General features: G+C 34.3%; 1 pseudogene across 1 annotated transcript; it reads left to right on the top strand.

Moving 5' to 3' along the window:
* The first annotated feature begins 20,746 nt into the window (after positions 1 to 20,746).
* LOC105529853 lies at positions 20,747 to 21,167 on the top strand (annotated as a pseudogene). The gene has a single exon (XR_001004572.1). The product of XR_001004572.1 is annotated as a 60S ribosomal protein L19 pseudogene (transcript).
* Positions 21,168 to 22,331: the final 1,164 nt, after the last annotated feature.

Genomic DNA, 22,331 nt, shown 5'->3' with positions numbered 1-22,331 from the left:
GTTAACTACTACAATAAGAAAAAAAAAAAAATCCAACACTCAAAGCAACATTTTAACAGAATTTAACAGAATAGTATCAGGGTTAATACATTCATAAATACATGAAAAATCAGTAGAGAAATTCAACCAATACCACTGTTACTTAAAAAAAAATGAGCTACTTTAGATACTATTTTGAAGATTAATATGGTACTTTGCCTAAAATTTTCATGCAGAATATAATTTTCAAAGGCATTTTTGTATTAAAAATCACATTGCTGAGTAGAAGAAATAAAGGAATGCGAAACAGTATATTTAATTTACTATAAATATTTAGATGACTCACATTACAGAATGGATTTCTTTTTCTTCTCTTGTATTAAAGCATCTATGCAGAGTTTTGGTCATTGTTGTATATGTTTAGTAGATTTTTGCCTTTCATGTAATTCCTCTAAAAATCTACGCCATGACATAGCTCTTTGTTTGTCAGGTCTATCGGGGTAATGCAAGTCAATTAAATTTCAGCAGAATATGTAATTACTGTTGGGAGTCCCTCTGCAAGATTTTCAATTTCTCTTTAGGGATTTAGAACTGAACAATGAATAATTTTGGTTTAATTAAAATTCAAGTGCCAAATCCCTCAAGGCTCATTTTACAGAGAGATCTGCCAATCAGTCAATTGACAGACTCATAAAACTCTTGCTCACTCTGTGACTATCTTTTCCCTCATGTTATAACCCCCCAGTGAAGGTCTTTTGTTTGCTGATATTTCATCCCACATATCTTGTAATTTGGCAATCTCATAATGAAAGAAGTGACATCCTATTCCAAAGTAATGACTTATGTACAGCAAGTTATACAGTCCCAATCTGCACTAGTCTCTCTTGCATGATGTAAGACGACAATGTGGCGATTTTCTTTCTTCTCTTAGTGTTACTATTACACCATTTACAGCAATACTTGAAAACTAAGTGACCTTCTCACTGAAACCAATGGTACACGTTGGAGAGCCTATTTATTCACTTTATCATTTGTTAAATATTTATTGATAAGCTACTATGTCACAGTCAACCTCTCTCTGTTAAAAGTACAAAAGAGAGCAATATAAACATGTTTTCTGTTGTAGCGGGCCGAATAGGCAAGTGGGGAAAGCAAAAGATTTAATAAGAAAATACTACAACGTGAGACAGATATATTGACTAGGTAAGTAAAAGGTATGACTGGACAAAACTCAACCAAAAACATCAAAGAAAGTTTAAGTGATTCTGATCTGACACTTGCGTGAGTAGGAGGTAGCAAGGTAAGGAGTTTGTAGATGCGGGAGGATATGCCTTAGGCATGTGTAATCAGGGGCTGGGTCAAATGTGGGAAGAAAATTGTGGATACATTGTGGGGTGTAAAAATTATGAGTATGGGGGTTGGGAAAATTATCCAGGTGAAATAAATAGTGTGTGAGGTAGTGATTAGAGGAGGCACAACACTTCATGGAATTTAGATAAACTTCTTAGAGATTATCCATTACAAGGGGACTAGATTATTACAAATCAAAAACTAAAACATTTTGTAAAGTAGAGTTTGTTTTAAGGAAAGGAAAAGGAATTCATAGTTTTTATAGAGAAAAGTGATAAAAATTAATCTGGAAGTCTTAATGATAATTTTTTCATACTCATAGAAAGTGTATTAAATTTTACTTGTGGAGTGACTAGCCAAATTCGGAACTTGAATATTGGCTGGATTGCTTCATCTGTAATTTTTACACTTGGAAAATAGCTTCACAATTTTCCTCCCACATTTGACCCAGCTCATGATTACACACACTACAAATTTAGACACATTAACAAATATTACTGTATCCCAGATGAGGAGTATAGTCCACTTAAGTACCAATCGACATAAACACAAATAAATTCATAGTTATAAAATCCATTGAATATTCAAGTTGGTAAATAATTTACAATATTTCATTTTTAGAGGAATAATCTAGGCTTCAAGTTGGGGGACCCACTTGAGTGCTGCCATCCAAATGGGTAAGTGAGGGGCTCGTTCAAGAGAGTAAAGAATTGTCTATAGAGATTATAAAAAATGACAAAAAAGTGACACGAATGTCATCTGTGGTCAAATTGTAAAGAGCATGAATATTACACTTGATGAGTCAGAATGGTCTTCAATATCAGCTAAAATTAATAACTACAGTATGTTGTCTTTTATATATAAGGAATAACTCCAATCTTTCTATATAAGTGTTTAGTTTAAGTATTAAAATAATATCCAACAACATCAAAAGAAAAGCCGTAGAGATAAGATTTGGCATAATCATGAGTAGTATCATCAAAGTAAAAACATATACACTCTTACAATAATGCCATATATACGAACAGAACCAGAAAAGAGCATTGTAGCTTCTAATGTGTCCAAGATATATGGCTTCAATAGAATAACAGCAGAAGAGCATAATGATTATAATGACTGAGAGGCACAAAGGCATTCTTAGAAGTGTGTTCTTTATGTGGCTAAAAGCTATTTGTTGATTTCTTTGATATCCGTAGTGCTGTGGGGAAGATTTTACATGGATTATTTCATTTATCTTCACAGCAACCTGAAGAAAGTATATTATAACCCATATTAGATAAATGAGGTTTCTGAGGTATAAAGTGGCTAAAAATCTTTCCCAAATTCTTACCAGTGTTGGAGGCAGGATTCTGAGCATGGTTTGAGCTAACCCACTCCCAGTATTTTATATATAAAACATTCTAAATATTTTACTTTTTAGTAAAATGAGAACGCCAGCTTATACTGGTTACTGAGAATACATTATTAAATTTCCAAGAATTTTCTAAGTGAATGGCATCATGTTGACAGTTTGAAATAATCCATGGTGGGGATATTTAAATGACAGAAATCTGAAAATATTATAAATCAGGGTCATTTTAAAAAGTTGGTTGTCAAACATTTACCAGTGCACCTATAGATACATTAAGCCAATCAGAAGAGAAGCAAACTGTGGTAAGGTCACAGACTGTGTTAAGATATATGTGTGAGGCAGTGCTCCTTTCACGGGAGCCCTAGCTGCAGGGGGTCTGTTCCTGCAGACCCTTGATTTGGCAATGGATGAATAAAGTACACTAACACAAAGATATTCTGCTTTGCCAGTCCAGTTGAGGGTCCCAGCTGCTTACAGGCTCCCTGCTAGCAGAGTCCTGTAAACAGTTGCGACTGGGTCCTGATCAGCTATTGAGTCTCACATGTATTCAGTAAGACGAATTAACTAAAGTTGTGAGTAAACACGAATTAACAAAAGTTGTGAGTAAACACCACTAGAGGGTAAAGATTAAAGGCCAGGTTCTGAGGCCTAAAGCAAACACTATTTGCTGGTAATACAATTCTGCCAACCCCTGAGTAGGAGGCGGTAATGTACCCACGGTAGGACAAAGGTCAGTCTTAAGCCCATGTAAGTAAACAGGTTGGTAATATAAATTTCCCACATTCTTTTGTACTTGGACCCTAATCTTTCTGGCTGCTGCAAAGAGACCCTGGCTCTCTTCAACCAAGCAATCTGAAGCTATGCAAACTTTTAGGCCTTCCAAGAGAGTTTCTGGCTATTACTATAACGATCTTTAATATTTTTTCCACCAGTTTGAACCACAACATATGTGTATATTCTGCAGTATGTTGAGAGATTATGTTTTGCTGTAATAAATAAAGCTTGAAAGATGAATTATGTAAACCACATAGAAAGGAAACAATTTAAGATGCAGATGTCTCAATAAGTACATGGTCTGTGTGTGTGTGTGTGTGTGCGCACGCGCGCACATGCATGTGAGCCCACATATGGTGGGGAAGCAAAGTTAGTTAACTGGAGGCAGAAAAATTTGGTTTGGTAATAAAAACCGTAAAGCAAATACATGCATCAGAGTTTATCAGAGTAAGGTTGTGATTGTGTTACTGGAGTGTCCTGAATATCACCAGAATATTTTTCCCTGCAAAATGTGCACAGAAGTAAAAAGAAAGGATCAAGAACCAAGGAAGGTGCTAAAAACAAAGGTATTGCACTCTTTGAGGTCGTAGCGGACCAGAAGGAAAGCTCTGGTCTGAGGAGCAGTTCAAGTATAGGCTTCCAGAAATTCAGCAAAAACTTCTGGCACAAAATCTGAATAGTGCTGGTCCTGAAGTCTGTTTACTGCTCCTTTTATTTTTTCTAACTTTTGGATTGTAGAAATTAAGAGTAAACATTCCATACAAAGTCTCCCTCGTTTCCACTAGCCCTGTAGCATCTTACTCATTTTACCTGTGAAAGAAGGCACCACAAAGTTGTAAGAGAATGAAGAATATTTACTATTATAAGAATCATCTATTTAAAGTAAAGTTTATAAAGCTAAAAGTTTAAAATAATCACTAGAGTTACTTGTTATCCAGATATATTTAGATTCAAAATTTACATGATGATTGTTAGAAAACTTTCAGTCATTTGATTAGAGATAATTAGTTTTAATCTATTAGACTGTCCCATGAAGAGTTGAACATAATTTGATTGTTCATACAGAAGAGTAATTTCTTCTTGCAGTAATTATTGACTCTTGATAATGATCAGTTATTAAAATAATTATTCCTCTTAAAAGACCCTACTGATCCAACCACTGATTACTATGGCATCCCTCTTCAGAGGAAGAGTTATTTAACAAATTACTATTTCTCAATGACTCTGCATCTAGCTGTACAACAAAAAAGTATAATAAGTTCTTATTTCAAATTCATGGAGAATATACATAGCATTAAGAACAGGAGTGGCTGTCAAAATAGGTAATATTTATTTTCCTTTTCTTCTAAGAGTTAGAACACTTTTTTTTTTTAATCTGGCACTATATTTGAATAGAATTTTAGAACCTATTAGAAGCTTCCACATTCAGCAACTTGCTTAGTAATCATATCTATCCTATGAGATAGTAATGTAGATATCATAATAGTATATTTACAAATGAAGAAATTAAAAATTAAAAATATTAAGAAACTATTCCCCCAAAATCATTGCTATGGGACTATAAGTAAATATACCTACTTTTATGTAGTCATATGTTCCCTATTGTGTACCTTGAAGACTGGTGGCTTATGTCTGTACTTCCACTTCATGTACTATTTTTTAACATTTAGATATTATAGTTACAAAGAGAAAAAGGAGAACAGAAGGAAATGAGAAAAGAAAGGAAGACAATTAACAAATTAAAAAAAGGAAATAATTAAAATTGGTTTATATAATAGATATTTCTATAACACAATATGCTGTTTGTCAATAGTTAAACGTCTTGTTGGAAAACTTTCTATATACGTTTCTTGGAACAGTTTCTGCATGAGTTTAATCATAATGACTTTTTAAAAAGTTGTCGCAAGGCTAACATTTTGTGAAACAAAATTTGCTGAGTAGCACTTCTGTTTTTTTCTGAGAGCATTTCCCCAAGAACTGAGTAAATGAGAATTTACTCTACAACAATAGATAGATACACTTTGATCCAGAGGGAGTAGAAGATATACTGCATTACCCCCATATGCTCTTTGGAAATGATATTATTCATTTCAGTGTTCAAACAAAGGGTAATTTGTAAAGGTTGCAGGCTCGGCAGAGTCGTTTTGTCAAATTGTTAAAGCTTTCTGATTTCTTTAGGGACTGTTTCAACTGTCACACCATTCAGGACACATCCAGAGGCCAGCTCATTTGACAGTGGTTTGGGGAAACATATTTGTCTGAATATCAATTTCCTGTCACTTTACATGCCATCTTTATAAATTATTGAAGCAATTATAAGAATGGAGAACACAGTGATTTTCAATGTGCCGTATTTGACTATAATAAGAGAGAGACTTTACAAAAGCAGTGATGCATTAAAGCTTGTATTATTTGGTCACTACTTCTTGAGCCATTTTCTTATAAATGTCCATCAGTCTGATAGACTTTTCCTCTAAAAGTGAAACATAATATCTGACATATTTTTGGTGGTTTAATGCTTCATAAAAATAAAAAAGAACGATTATTTTGCAGTAGTTTGATGTTACAGAGTAGAAAAATAAACCACCAAGAAGTTAAATGACTCTCCAAAATCCCCTAGAAAATTAGTGGCAAAGACACAGCCGTAAGTGGAATTCCTGATTCTTAATGTAAGGCTGCTTTTCATCAGAACCTGGTAAATCCATTTTCAACTCAATGTTTTTCAAAACACTTAATTCTGATATGTAGTGGTTGAGACTAAGGGCTCTGGAGTGCATTTGCCTGGCGCCACTACTTGGAAGCTCGGACCTGGAGCAGGTGACAGAACTCATCTGCACCTCAGTTTCCTCATTTTCAAAACTGAGTTTTGAAGGGAGCCTAACTCAGATCATTAAATAAATTAACATGAATTCTAATTTTAAGTGCATAGAACAATGTCTTGCACATGATATTCAAAGTGTTAGCCATTATTATAATGTTTTGACTAGTGATTATTTATGGAACATAACAAACCACTCCAGAATTTAGTGGTTTAAAGTAATAATTTTTGTTCATGAATCTGCAATTTAAAGAGGTATTGGGGGTTTTTACTTGTCACTGCCTCTCATTGTGTCATCTGAGGAGCCTTGGATAGTGTAATTGTTATGGATTGTATTGCATTGTGCTCAGAGAACTTAGATTCTAATTTATTGATACTTTGTACTTCTTGATATTCCTTTTGTGGTTTAACACATGGTCAACGATTTTTGTTTGACTGTTTTTATGTCTCAGGTGTGGTTTTAAAAAATGTGTTCTCTATTTTTTGCAGAATTCTATGGATGTCTATTACATTAAGTGTTTATTGTGTTAGATCTCTGTATCTTAACCACTGTTTGATCTAGAAATTTTGAGAGAGTAAATTTACAATACTGCAGTTTTATATTTTTTTGACATGTTTTTCAGTTTAGATATTTTCACGTACAAAAAGATTCAGATTATATTTTTTTCCTAAATGTATAATTTTCCTATATTTTATCATTAAGGAAAAAATAATTTTATTTGTACATCTTATAATTAACATCATTCTTTGTTAGTGTTTTCCTGATATATATTCTATATTTTTACTTTATTTTTCTGTTTAATTACATGCTTTCTATATATATACTTAAAATTTATGTAACAGCTTTTTATAACCATCATAATCTCTGCTTTGAACAGGCAATTTTAATGTTTCAGTTTATTTTAGTTATAAATACAATGGAAAATATTTCTCTCATTTTGTGTTTTCTACTTGGTATGCTTTCCTTTTATTTTCCTCCTCATTCATTCTTCCATAAAATTTACCAGATTCTGTTGGTTACCTAATTTTCTTCTACAATTTTGAAATGTATTCATTTTTATATTACTTTTGCAGCAAACCCTTTGAAATTTTAACAGATTTGTCACAGTGCAATGTTGTTATCTCTTTTCTACCAAAGAACAAATGCACAAAATAACATTATTCTGGTTTTTTCCATCCTCCATATTTCTTTGTTATTTTAGTTTTAGCTTGGTTTTGGTAATCCAGCAACAAATAATTTCTGTAAATTTATAATCAAAGTTTGCAGAATTTTACTTTGACAGATATTTATGAACATCTGCAATCACATACCAAAGTGAAAGAATAGTAAACTGAACCCATGCTCAGCAATCATCAGATTTTTATCAGTATTTTTTGTCCATTCTTCATCCCACCTTTTTCGCTGCAGTATTTTAAAGCAATTTCTACCAATCACATCATTTTACCGCAGACACTCAATTTTGCATAGCAAAGAGATGAAAATATTAGTATCACTCCTTTAAAGTTAATATTCAGAGTTTCTTTAAACAAAAAATTTCATTTAATTTCCTCCTGTAATATCTGATTACACATGGTAAATCTGCTTTTACGTTGTGCTACTTCCTAATTTTTTGATGTATGCAATATACCCTTAATATTCTACTTCTAGGTGGACCAAATGTGTATATGATACATATTTGCTCCTTGACCTTGATTGATTTTTTTTTTTTGCCTGTGGTTCTCAGGTCTTCCTTTAATAACTGAAAATGTACAGTCATTATCATCACAAATATTATCTTATTCTATCACTCTGTTCAGGATATCTTATCAGACTCTTTAAATCTGTTACCCAACGTTCTTAAACTGCTTCATTACTTTTATCTCTATCTTCATTAATTTTATCTCATAAAATAAAATTTATCACATAAAATTCTCAGCTGTATTCTGTGTTATTCTTTTGGCTCTTTTTTTTCATTTCTGTAAAAATCTCCTGAAGTTTATAAATTCATTGGTTCTTTATAAACCTTCACTTATTTTTTTCAGTGCATATTGCATCTTATGACAACATACATTCATAACAAGAAGTTTTCATTACTTTTCATCCAAATTTGTTTTTTTATTCATACTCTTTTTGCTGTTTTATGGTTTCTATTCTTTCTTTTATCTTTTTATTCATTTAAATACATTTGTGTACCTTCCAAATTGTTGTGTTATCTCCTCACTCATAGGCGTTATTCTTTCATATGCTAAATCTTTCTCGTGGTGGTTTGTTTCAGTGCATGTTTTATAAGTTTTGATACTGAGCTCACCATCTGTAAGCATTTACTTTCCTGTGGAGTCCAATGTGTGCTCTATAATTGAGGATTCAATAAATTTTTGACTTTTCCAAGGCTCCAGAGTTTTCACTATTGTGGGATCAGCTTTCATGATCAGTCTTCATAATTTAGAATTTAATTAAGACATGAGCATTTTAAAATTTCTTACAGAATAGACAACATTTTAAGCAACAATTTCTTTTCTCAGTCACAAATTTCTTGCCATATCACAGGCCAAAAGAGGATGTTGATCTAATCCCATTTTCGTGACTAGCCATCTCATTGATGTTTCGACTTTATGCTAAAGGCTCAGGAGAAGTCTTTCCTGTATTAAAACCTGAATCATCCCCTAGGACCAATATACTGTCTGCTAGTCTTATTAGCTCTCAAATTGTTAGCTCTCACTTTGTGCACCAGTTTCAAGTTACTTCTTTTTCTCTGATGCCCAGCGACTCTGCTGTGTTTCATTCATGTCTGAACATGTATTTTAAACATCATAATGTTAATTTCAGTGTATTACTGTGTATATGTAGCAAGGGTAGGAAATATGTGACCCAATATTTTGTCTAAAATATCTATAATTGTATAATTTATTAACAGTTCTCTTTTCAGGCCAGGTGAGGTGGCTCACGCCTGTAATCTCAGCACTTTTGGGAGGCTGAGGCGGGCGGATCACAAGGTCAGGAGATTGAGATCATCCTGGCTAACACGGTGAAACCCCGTCTCTACTAAAAAACACAAAAAATTAGTGGGACGTGGTGGCGGGAGCCTGTAGTCCCAGCTACTTGGGAGGCTGAGGCAGGAGAATGGTGTGAACTCGGGAGGCAGAGCTTGCAGTGAGCCAAGATTGCGCCACTGCACTCCAGCCTGGGTGACAGAGCAAGACTCTGTCTCAAAAAACAAAAACAAAAACAAACAAACAAAAAACAGTTCTCTTTTCAAAATTAAGTGATTCAACAAACTTTCATCTAAGGTATTTTAAAAATAAAACATATTTATGCAGTTACCTTACTAATCCAAAACAACTCTGTCAGCATTACACATATTACATGGAAATTATTTGTGTTGGATGGTAGAAAAAATATGTATTATTAAGTGACTAATATTACTAACTGGAATGCAATTTTTTATTATTAAAAGAAACAGTCAAGGACATGCTCTCTTAGTGAAATAAAAGTGAACAAGAATCTAAATTACAAAATACAACAACTACTAGGCTTAGAATCAGGCAAGATCTGAGTTTGAATACCACCTCTGCAAGCAACAGTCTGATTCAGGAGGCATCATTTTACTTCTGAAAATCTGCTATCTCATAGGGTTTTATGATAGGGTCATTATTAAAAGTATTCTAAAGTCTGTGAAGATCTATAAATATGTTAATCATTTTAACTACTAGATAGTATTTTCTTTCACTGTGAATTTGTGGTAAAATAATTATGGCCAGAAATGCATATATCAAGAGGTTATGAATGGCTCATTAAGAAAAGAGAAAAAAAAAGAAAAGTGGAGAGAACAAAACACAGTATTATAAAAAGTGGCTAAAATACATTTTATGAATGTATTTTAACTTTCTAGTTTTATTTTAAACACATGATAAGGGAATCTCATTTTGTATTAAAATTGTTTGCATAGCACTTTATAAAGTACCTTTACGTGGTTTACTAGTTTCCTACAGCTTCTGTAATAAAGTCCCACAAACTTTTTGGGTTAAAACAACAGAAATTTGTTTCTCTCACAGTTCTGAGTCTAGAAGTCTGAAAACAAGATGCCAGCACCCTCTCTGTAATGGCTCTAGGAGAATTTCTTTCAGGCATTTCCCTTAGCTTCCAGGATTACTGTAAATCTTTGGTGTTCCCAACATGGCACAAGTGTACATATGTAACAAACTTGCACGTTATGCACATGTACCCTACAACTTAAAGTATAATAATAATAAATAAATTAAAAAAAAATCTTTGGTGTTCCTTGGCTTGTAAATGTATCACTGTAATATCTATATCTCCATCATCATATAGTGTGTTCCTGTGGATTTCTGTCTCTGTATCTCTTCTTCTTCTTCTTCTTTTTCTTCTTCTTTTTTTTTTTTTTTTTGCGAGGATAGCAGTCATTTGGAATTGGGGGATCAGCCTATTCCAGTATGACTTCATCTTGACTTTATCACATTTGCAAAGACGCTATTTCCAAATAAAGTCATATTCACAAGTACAATTTAGGGTTTGAACATATCTTTATCAGGGACACAATTTCACTGACAATACCTAGACATTAGAAAGAAAATAAGCATAAAATATGAACAACTCTATGCCCACAAATTTGGAAAGTTAGGAGTAAGGGAACAATTTATTGAAAGACACAAAATACCAAAACTCACTCAAGAAGAAAGAAATGATTTGAATAGCCTTACGTCAGGCGAAGAAATTAAGTTAATACATATCTGAGTGCCGAGACAAGTGCTGACAAAAAGGATTCTTTGATTAATTTTACCAAATATTTAAGGATGAAATGGTTATTCTACATCAACTTTTTTCAAAAAACAGGAGCAACGGAGATTACTTTCCAACTCATCTTATGAGACTGGCTTTGTATTAACAGCAAAAACAGATAAATGTATTATAAGAAAGGAAACTATAGATCAATACTTCTCATGATCACAGACATAAAACAAGGGTAAAAAATGCTAGCAATCTGAGTCTGAAAATATGTAAAAGGATAATACACCACACTAAATGGGGTTTAATTAATGAATGCAAGACTGGTTCAACATTTCAGTCAAGAAATGCAATTTATCATATTAACAGACTGGATAAGAAGAAAAAATGAAAAACCATATTATTAGACAGAGAAAAGTCATTCAAAAAATACAACACACTCAGAAAACTACAAAGAGGGAATTTCCTTAATCTAATAAAAGGCATGTAGCACAAACTTCCAGCTAATATCATAATTAATGGAGACAGACTGAAGACTTACTCCCCTAAGATCAGAAAGGAAGGATGGCCTCTCCCAAAACTTCTACCCACTATTGTACTGAAAGTCCTTACTAGTGTAGTTGATCATACAAAAATCAAAAATATACAGAGTAGAGAGGAGACCAAGAAATAAAACTCTTTATTCACAGATGACAATATTGTCTATGTGGAGAAACCCCAAAGAATTAAAGAAAAAAATGCTGGAACTAAAACGCAAGCATGACAAGATTGCATGATACAAAGACACAATGTGAATATATAAAAGTGAATTGCTATTTTATGAGAAATTGGAATTTGAAGTTAAAAAATCTATTTACAATAGCAATGGAAACCAAAATGCTTAAATTAAAATCTAATAAATATGTACAGTGCCTGAATTTGGAAAGCTACAAAATACTGATGAAAAAACTCAGAGAGATATTTCTGTTTATAGATTGAAAGACTCAATATTAAGATGTCAGTTCTTCTCAGTTTAAAATACAGGTTGAAGGCATTGTCAATGACAATTCCAACAATTTGTTTTATAGATACTGAAAAACTGATTCTAAAATATGTATTAAAAGCCAAAGATCTCTAACAACCATAAAAACACTGAAGATAAACTAATTTAGATTAATCATACCACCTGATTTTCAGCCTTACCAAATGGCTACAGTAAGGAGGACAATGTGATATTGGCAAAGGAATAGGAACATGGATCAATGAAACAGAATGGAGTATGCAGAAATAGAATTAAACAAGCACAGTCAACTGAGTGTTTTTTATAAAGTGCAGGGCAATTTAATGGTTAAATTATAGTCTTTCAACACATAGTTCTTCAGTGCTTGGGTGTCCATATTTTAAGGAAAGAATCTAGATACATAGCTTACCACTTATAAATACATTAACTTGAATAAATCATAAATGTAAACAAAATCTATAGGACTGAGTTTGAAAATGAGTGATCAGATATAACCCAAAAGCATACCCATGATTTTTTTTTAAGAAATGATGTTTGACTTTTTTAAAATTAGAAAACATTTTTTCTTTTCCTTTTTTTTTTTTTTTTTTTTTTTTTATAAGCTACAAGTACTTGAACATAAAAGGTGTCCTTTTTTTTTGAGACGGAGTTTCTCTCTTGTCACCCAGGCTGGAGTGCAATGGCGTGATCTCGGCTCACCCCAACCTATGCCTCCTGGGTTCAAGGATTCTCTTGCCTCAACCTACCGAGTAGCTGGGATTGTAGGCATGCGCCATCACGCCTGGCTAATTTTGTATTTTTAGTAGAGACGGGGTTTCTCCGTGTTGGTCAGGCTGGTCTGGAACTCCTGACCTCAGGTGATTCACCCTCCTCGGCCTCTCAAAGTGCTGGGATTACAGGCATAAGCCACTGTGCAGAAGACACTGTTAAGAGAATCATTCATTAAATCACAGACCGGGAGAAAATATTTGCAAAGTACATAGCAGTTAAAGACTTTTATCCAAATTTACAAAGAACTCTTAAACATCAAAACAAAAAACATAACAAAACAAAACAAAAACAATGAATAAAGGACAAAAGATTAAAAGACATCTCACTAAAGAAGATACACAGTTGGCAAATAAGCATATAAAAAGATTTTATTTATTTATTTGTTTATTTAGAGACGGAGTCTCGCTCTGTCGCTCAGGCTGGAGTGCAGTGGCGCGATCTCAGCTTGCTACAAGCTCTGACTCTTGGGTTCACGCCATTCTCCTGCCTCAACCTTCGGAGTAGCTGGGACTACAGGCGCCCGCCCCCACGCCCTGCTAACTTTCTATATTTTTAGTAGAGATGAGATTTCACTGTGTTAGCCAGGATGGTCTCGATTTCTTGACCTCGTGATCTGCCCGCCTTGGCCTCCCAAAGTGTTGGGATTACAGGCGTGAGCCACCGCACCCAGCTGCATATAAAAAGATTTTTAACAAATTTTGTCATTAAGAAAATGCAAATTAAAACAAAAATAATGTATTACTCTACATCTATGACAATGGTTAAAATCCAAGAAACTAAAATTATTATCAATTTCTAACAGGAATACAGAAGAACCAGAACCCTTGTCCATTGCTACCAAGCATGCCAAATGACACAGTCACTTCGGAAGATAGTTGGCAATTTCTTGCAAAGGTAAAAATTATCTTACAACATAATCCAGCAATTGCATTTCTAGAAATTTACCCAATCAGAAAATTTATGTTCACACAAAAGTCTGCATTCTAAAACTTATATCAAATTTATTCATAAGCTCCAAACCTGGAAGCAACCAACATATTCTTTGATAGGTAACTGGCTAAACAAACTTTAGAATATTATTTAATGATCTAAAAGAATCAGCTATTAAACCACACATTGAAACCTCACACAATTTTATGACATTATGCAGAAACAAAAACAATTGATATAATAAACAAATAAGTGTTTAACAGAGGTTTTTGTATAGGCCAGTTGAGTAGATGATGTACAGTGTATTTTTTAGGGTAGTAAATGTATTGTGTATGAAACTGTAATGGTCAAAATTCACAGAATTTCACAGGACAAAGAGGAAGCATTCATAGAGTGAAATAATAAAAAAAATCATTCAAGGGGTTGGAAGGTTCAAGGATGGAATACAGACAATAGTAGAGAATCTAACACTGTAAGAAACACATGAAATAACCTCTTTTAAGGAGATTGGGGAAGAAAGTTCTGACCAAACTATCTTTGGAAATAAGCGAACATTCAAAGACTAAAAGCAAAAAGATCCATACATAAGTTTCGGTAAAGTTGTCCCAGTGATGATTTCGGTTAACAATCCTGAAACATACATATATAACAGAATTGACGTAAATGCATGATGGATAGTAGGAGCAAGTTTCTCACTTCTGGAATAGGAGATTACAGACAAGAAAGAGAGAAAAGCTAGAATAAACCATGTAATACTGGATCAATTCATCCATAGAAACTATTATTGTAATGTAGATACAGATGATATCCACAGAAATTTTTATGAGTATATGTATATACATGAGTTTTATAAATTTCCTTGCTGTCATTTGGAAAGTCCTAGAATCAATAACACCTCAGTAGCAATTAACACATCCGGAGCCCAGATGCTGGTTTCTAATAATATTTGCTGAGAAAAGGAAGCTGAGCTCCTTAAAGAAGTGGTTCAATCTAGGGCTTCAGCAGGAATACACAAGATGAGCTTAGAGTATCTTGTAGTATCAGAAAGCAGGGAAGTACTCAAAAATTAAAAAATGTAATTACTGGGGTACTTCAAAGAAACAGAGGAGCCAACAGAAACAGTCGTAATGGCTAAATCCAGCCCAGTGAATGAGAGGGAGATACACACACACACACACACACACACAAACACAGAGAGAGAAAGAGAGAGGGAGAGAGATTCTACCTTCACAATGAGACACAGCATATCTTTCCATTCCTTAATAGTGGACTGTGTATAACAACTATGCTCCAACATGTACAGCATGGAAGGGCAGGGTGAAAGAGTATCTGAATAATTAAGAAAACTAACAAATATACTATCTCAGCTAGGTGATGAAATTTAACTTCAAAAGTGACAAATTAAACTGATGGCATGTATCCTTAATGTGATGTGATGAGATTGACACTTTATTTCAGTGGTTTTCTTCCCTCAAACTCATAATTTCAACCTAATCATCAGGAAACCACCAAACAAATCCCAACTGAGAAACATCAAAATATTCACCAATACTCCTCAAAACTTTCCAGGTCATCAAAAATAAGGAAAGTCTGAGAAAATAGTCATAGTCAGAAAAAGCCAAAGGAGAATGACAAGTGAAGGTAATGTGTATTCTGGATGGGATCCTAGAACAGAAAAGTGATATTTGGAGAAATTGAGGTAATCGAAAAAAAGTATGGACTTCGGTTAATAAAATGTATCCATATTCGTTTATTAATAGCGACAATTATACCTTATACTAAGCTTTGGATATATGTCTCTGCTATCTTTGTAACTTATTTCTGAACCTAAAACCATTTTAAATAAAATAAAATTGTTTATTAAAATATATGTGTATGTGTATATACACAACCCTACATACACACACACACACACGAAGAAAGAGTTCTTTGTATTTATAAAGTGACTAAATGACACTACATTGTGGTTCTTACTCTAAATAATTTTAACCCATGAATACTGATAAAACAATAAAAATTATTGTTCCATATTAATATTTATTGTCTAATATGACAAAACAAGTATGACAGCATCACTTTTCACAGTCTCTTCCATTCCTGTACTGATTAAGGAGAATTATTTTTTGCTTTCTCTATTTGAAATCTTTGATGTGCAAAATCAAGATAATGTTTGAGGAGATAAATTGGAGATTTCTAAGGCTCGCTTGGCGAATTTATTTAAGTAGAGAATATTACTGAACAGAAAACAAACGAACAGATCTAGAAGTGTTAGTTGAATAGACTAAAATTTAAAATTCAGTCCAGGCTGATATAGATGGAAAATTTAGAGGAGATTGAAAAGGAAAGAGAAATTTGGGGACCCTCTAGTATATGTAGTATATATAATATGAAGAAGAATTAAGAAGTTTCTCTGTGTTAAAAGCACATTTTTGGCATTTTGAATTTCTTCAATAGAGATGTAAAATCTTTTTCAATTACTTTTTGGTCTATTATACTTACTTTAAGTATATCTATAATGAGAATAGATTCTAAATGTCTTGACATTATATAAGTTATAGCTACTTTCAAACTTGTCTCGGCAAAGACTACTATCATGGGAGCAGAAATTTAGTAAAATTAGCTCATTGTTTCTAGGCTATAAAATTTTCTTAAAGGTCAGTTGTAAAACTGAATATTTTTCCTCTTTACAAGTCTCAGCAGTAATACAGTTATTTCAGTTTTGTGACAATGGCACATGTCCATTTGTCTACATAGCAAGTAGTATGCACAGATTATCTTCTCAAATTCTGTTTGTATTTTGTGATATATTTAATAAACATAATCTTACTGTCTTAATTCTACATGACTTTAATTTATAAGCTTTTAGGTTTAACATTATCTTATTTATTTGAACTGCTTGCTATCCCTAGAAATTAAGATACAGGCCAATACACTTTACATAAATAATGGTAATTGACAGGATTAAAATAGGAAACTGGCAGGCCACAGTGGCTCACACTGGGAAGTCCGGTGCTTTGGGAAGCAAAGGTAGGAGGATTGCTTGAGCGCAGGAGTTCAAGACCAACTTGAGCAACATAATGAGATCTTGCTTTTAAAATAAATAAATAAATAATTAGCTGGGTGTGGTGATGTGCATCTGTAGTCCCAGCTACTCGTAAGGCTCAGGTGGCAGGATGGCTGAAGTCTGAGATTGAGGCAACAGTGAGCCATTCACACCACTACATTGCAGCCTGAGTGAAAGAGTGAGCCCCCATCTCAACAACAACAACAACAATAACAAAAGGTAACTAAATTGAAGTAACTGAATTAAAGTAAGTGAATTACTGTGTTAGTTTACTGTATTTTCTCTCATAGTAGGAAATAATACATTCAGAATGATGGTTCAGCAAATGTACCATACAATAACCTTGCAATAATTAAGATAAGTAAAACAAATATTTAAAAACAACTGGAAAGTTGTATAAAGTTTTTATTTTAGTCATTCATTAATTCTCCCATTATAAGACTGTTTGTATTATATTTCTTGGTGAAAAAAAGGAAAGTAGAACCAGAAACTGTTAATTTATATTAAAATATATTTTATGAAAGGGTATTAAGTAATTCACAGAACTGGGTTTGATCTAGAACCAAGGGAGGAAGGTAGAGTCAAGATCCTATAACCAGAAAAATGTTCCCAGGGAATAGCTACTGGCACTTTTGTCATTGGATAGCCAGCTCTGAATCTCCACCAAAGCCACCTCAAATAAATCTTAAATGGCCCTGTACTTTTGACTATAACACAAGTGACCAATATTTATTGGTAGAAGTCTAATGACTAGACTCTGAGGATAAGTTGGACTTACGTGGCTGAGTAGAACAAGGTTATTTCAGCTCAATTACGTCTATACTGAAAGTTGTACAGAGGTTCATATTTTCATTTGCATTGGTATAGACAAAGACATCATGTGTGTGAATTGTCCCAAAAGACAGACTGACTCCTAGAATATATTTGAGAAACTCATAAACGTCTTTAAGAAGAAAAGACTTAGCTTTGCAACCCACGAGTGGATAAACAAGCCCAGTTTATAACTGTACCAACTTAGCACAACTTAGCAAGGCCTTTGCAGCACCTTACAATGCTTCCTTATCTCTTACATAATGAAATATAGCAATATTGGGAAAACACTGGAATTGAAATTGGTGAGTGTAGGTGTATTTATCAGTTTCTCTCTCATTAACTGAGTGACCTTGGTAAAATTATCAGTGAGTTTCAATTTTTATATATATATATGTATGTGTATATATATGTGTGTGTGTGTGTGTGTGTGTGTGTACATATTTTGTGTGTGTGTGTGTGTGTGTGTGTGTGTGTGTGAAGAGAGAGCATATATTCTTATAAGAATACCCTTCCTAGAGCGTATAAAACCGAACTGTACTCTGACCACCCTGGACACATGCTGTCAGGACTCCTGAGGCTGTGGCATGGGCATATGTCCTTAACCTTGGCAAAATAAACTTTCTAAATATATACTCTCTCTCTACTCTCTCTTTCTTTTCTGGCAGTGTTTTTCAAAGGATCAAATTAAATGAAATAATGTATCTGAAATGTTTTATGAACCCTAAAGCAATGTAAGTTATGTTTGTTAATTAATCATCACTCAGATCACTCAAAGATCCTTGTGAGATTTTCAAAGCACTGCAATTGATGAACAATAAATGATAATCATGATAAATAAATATAATAAAGAGCACTAAATTTATTACACTGTTCAGATTTCCTACAATGCCTACTTAGAATTATAACATTAAGCAAAAAAATATAGAGCTTCATTATTCTCTGTATATAAAGTATCAAACTTATACTGAATTAATAACCAGCAAGTAAAACAGATTTACTTCTTACAGAAATAAAATTGGGCATTGATGGAGAATTTTTCCTCAAACCCAGGCATTTGTATCAGAGATATTTCTGTAAATTGGAGAAAAACGATTCTCTAAATTTAGCATATGTTAAAGCCTATAAACAGTAAATAAAGAAAAGCTATCTTAGTAGTATCATAAACAACAGAGCATCACCATAACTTTAATGCATGGAACAAAAAGAAAGTAATGGCATGGTGGTTTTAGAGCTATGTGGTCATTGTTCATGCAGGTAAGGTAACCCATTAACAATGCTTTGCATAAGGTAGTTTGCTAGGATCAGACTATTCTAGGACTACAGAGATCTACAGCTGTTAGCTGTAGACAAGAAAAGACAGAATGGAAACAATGCAACTCAAGTCCACACTGACCTGAGCTAGCTTCATTGCTGGGAAAAATGCAGCCAAGAATCAAGGATAAAGACAGACCAGAAAACCAAAATAACAACCAAAACAAAGAGGATAAAAAATAGGATCATAGCAGATGGGAGTGGTGAATCGGGAAATTTATTTCAGAGCTAAAGTTTTGCTTAAGTTTTCTTTTAATATAGTTTCTAATATGTGATAGATAAGATTATTAGTTTGAAATTTTAAATATCCTGTAGAGAATCAGATTCTTGGCTTGAAGTTGGAAAAGCTGTTCACATCAGAATGTGCACTTCATATTCCAATAAGAATATATATATTTTTTATACTTTATGTTCTAGGGTACATGTGCACAACGTGCAGGTTTGTTACATATGTATACATGTGCCATGTTGGTGTACTGCACCCATTAACTCGTCATTTACATTAGGTATATCTCTAATGTTATCCCTCCCCGCTCCCCCTACCCCACAATAGGCCCCCATGTGTGATGTTCCCCTTCCTGTGTCAAAGTGTTCTCATTGTTCAATTCCCACCTATGAGTGAGAACATGCGGTATTTGGTTTTCTGTTCTTGCGATAGTTTGCTGAGAATGATGGTTTCCAGCTGCATCCATGTCCCTACAAAGGACACAAACTCATCCTTTTTTATGGCTGCATAGTATTCCATGGTGTATACATGCCACATTTTCTTAATCCAGTCTGTCATTGATGGACATTTGGGTTGGTTCCAAGTCTTTGCTATTGTGAATAGTGCCGCAATAAACATACGTGTGCATGTGTCTTCATAGCAGTGTGATTTATAATCCTTTGGGTATATACCCAGTAGTGGGATCCTGAGTCAAATAGTATTTCTAGTTCTAGATCCTTGAGGAATCGCCACACAGTCTTCCACAGTGGTTGAACTAGTTTACAGTCCCACCAACAGTGGAAAAGTGTTCCTATTTCTCCACATCCTCTCCAGCACCTGTTGTTTCCTGACTTTTTAATGATTGTCATTCTAACTGGTGTGAGATGGCATCTCATTGTGGTTTTGATTTGCATTTCTCTGATGGCCAGTGATGATGAGCATTTTTTCATGTGTCTGTTGGCTACATAAATGTCTTCTTTTGAGAAGTGTCTGTTCATATCCTTTGCCCACTTTTTGATGGGGTTGTTTGTTTTTTTCTTGTACATTTGTTTGAGTTCTTTGTAGGTTCTGGATATTAGCCCTTTGTCAGATGGGTAGATTGCAAAAATTTCCTCCCATTCTGTAGGTTGCGTGTTCACTCTGATGGTAGTTTCTTTTGCAGCGCAGAAGCTCTTTAGTTTAATTAGATCCCATTTGTCAGTTTTGGCTTTTGTTGCCATTGCTTTTGGTGATTTAGACATGAAGTCCTTGCCCATGCCTATGTCCTGAATGGTATTGCCTAGGTTTTCTACTAGGGTTTTTATAGTCTTAGGCCTAAGATTTAAGTCTCTAATCCATCCTGAATTAATTTTTGTATAAGTAGTAAGGAAGGGATCCAATTTCAGCTTTTATTTTAAGGCTTGTTTTATTTTAATGGCTGATCTATGTAATCACGGAGGCCAGTATGTACAGACAAAGGGGGAGTTTTTATTTATTGGTCTCTTCCTCCTTGGACAAAGTCTTGATGATCTCCTCCTTCTTGGCCTGGAGGCGTTCTTCATGGCGTTTGCCTGCTTCCTTTTTCTTAGACCTGCGGGCCTCAGCCTGGTCAGCCAGGAGCTTCTTGAGGGCCTTGTCTGCCTTCAGCTTGTGGATGTGTTCCATGAGAATATGTGGCCACAGCCGTGAGTATGCTCAGGCTTCAGAAGAGGCTCGCCTCTAGTGTCCTCCACTGTGGCAAGAAGAAGGTCTGGTTAGACACCAGTGAGACCAATGAAATAGCCAGTGCCAACTCCCGTCAGCAGATCCAGAAGCTGATCAAAGATGGGCTGATCAACTGCAAGTCTGTGACGGTCCATTCCTGGGCACGATGCCAGAAAAACACCTTGGCCCGCCTGAAGGGCAGGCACATGGGCATAGGTAAGCGGAAGGGTATAGCCAATGCCCGAATGCCAAAGAAGGTCACGTGGATGAGGAGAATGAGGATTCTGCTCCGGTTGCTCAGAAGACACTGTGAGTCTAAGAAGGTTGATCGCCACGTGTATCACAGCCTGTACCTGAAGGTGAAGGGGAATGTGCTCAAGAATAGCTTAAAATAGGACAGAATCACTAATTTATTGGTTATAGCCACTTGCTCAGTTTTGAAAAAATTATCATTTAGACGTGAAATATAGGCCAAATAATGAAATAAAAATAGAATATATTTGTTAGAAGAAACATGGTCAAATGAAGTATGAAAAACATGTCAAAATTATAAACTATCTGAAAGGAAAATAAATCTTGGAGCTAAAGGGAAAAGTCAAGCTGGGAACTGCTTAGGGCCAACCTGCCTCCCATTCTATTCAAAGTCACCCCTCTGCCCGCTGACATAAATACATATCTGAGTGCCTCCTTTGGAGGCTAATCAGAAACTCCAATGAATGCAACCGTTTGTCTCTTATCTACCTGTGACCTGGAACTCGCCTCCCCATTTCAAGTTTTCCCACCTTTGCTTCAAGTTGCCAGTCTTTCTAGATCAAGCTGATGTTCATCTTGCATATGTTGATTCCTGTCTTATGTCTCCCTAGAATGTATAAAACCAAACTGTGCTCTGACCACCTTGGGCACATGTTGTCAGGACTCCTGAGGCTGTGTCATGGGCATGTGTCCTCAACCTTGGCAAAGTCAACTTTCTCAGTTAACTGAGACCTGTCTCAAATTTTCGAGATTCACAACTAGAAAGTAGTAAAGCAATAATTGGACCAGTCATTTCAGCAGCAAGAAAGAGAACTATCCTTTTCTCAGCAAAATGTGGATCAATAATGTGGTACAGAAGAAATTCACTGGTAGTAAAAATGTTGCAAAAACTATGTAGAGAATTAACTACCAATGATTAAAAAAATGATATATATCATAACACATTCTTTCTTGATATTTATACCTACCTTAAGAGCAAGTATTAATTTCTGCACTTGAAAGGTGAGGAAAATAAGGCTCAAAGAAAATATTTGCTTTCCCCAAAGCCAGATACATTAAAGTCACTCAGGGTTTAAAACTTACATCTCTCATTTTCTTAAATCTTATCTTCTTTTCTTTTTTTGCCTTTATTTGATTTAACATATTTTTTAAAACATAAATTTTATTGTGTATATTTGGGCTTTATAGCATAATGTTATGGGATACATAGAGATAGTAAAATGGTTATTATTGTGAAGAAATTAACACAGCTGTCATCTTATAGTTACTTTTTTTGTGACAAGAGCAGCAAAATCTAGTTACTTAAC

The sequence above is a fragment of the Mandrillus leucophaeus genome, unplaced genomic scaffold (genome assembly GCF_000951045.1).
Source record: "Mandrillus leucophaeus isolate KB7577 unplaced genomic scaffold, Mleu.le_1.0 Scaffold788, whole genome shotgun sequence".
NCBI classification, from domain to species: Eukaryota; Metazoa; Chordata; class Mammalia; order Primates; family Cercopithecidae; genus Mandrillus; species Mandrillus leucophaeus.
This window is presented reverse-complemented; position numbering and strand designations above follow the sequence as displayed.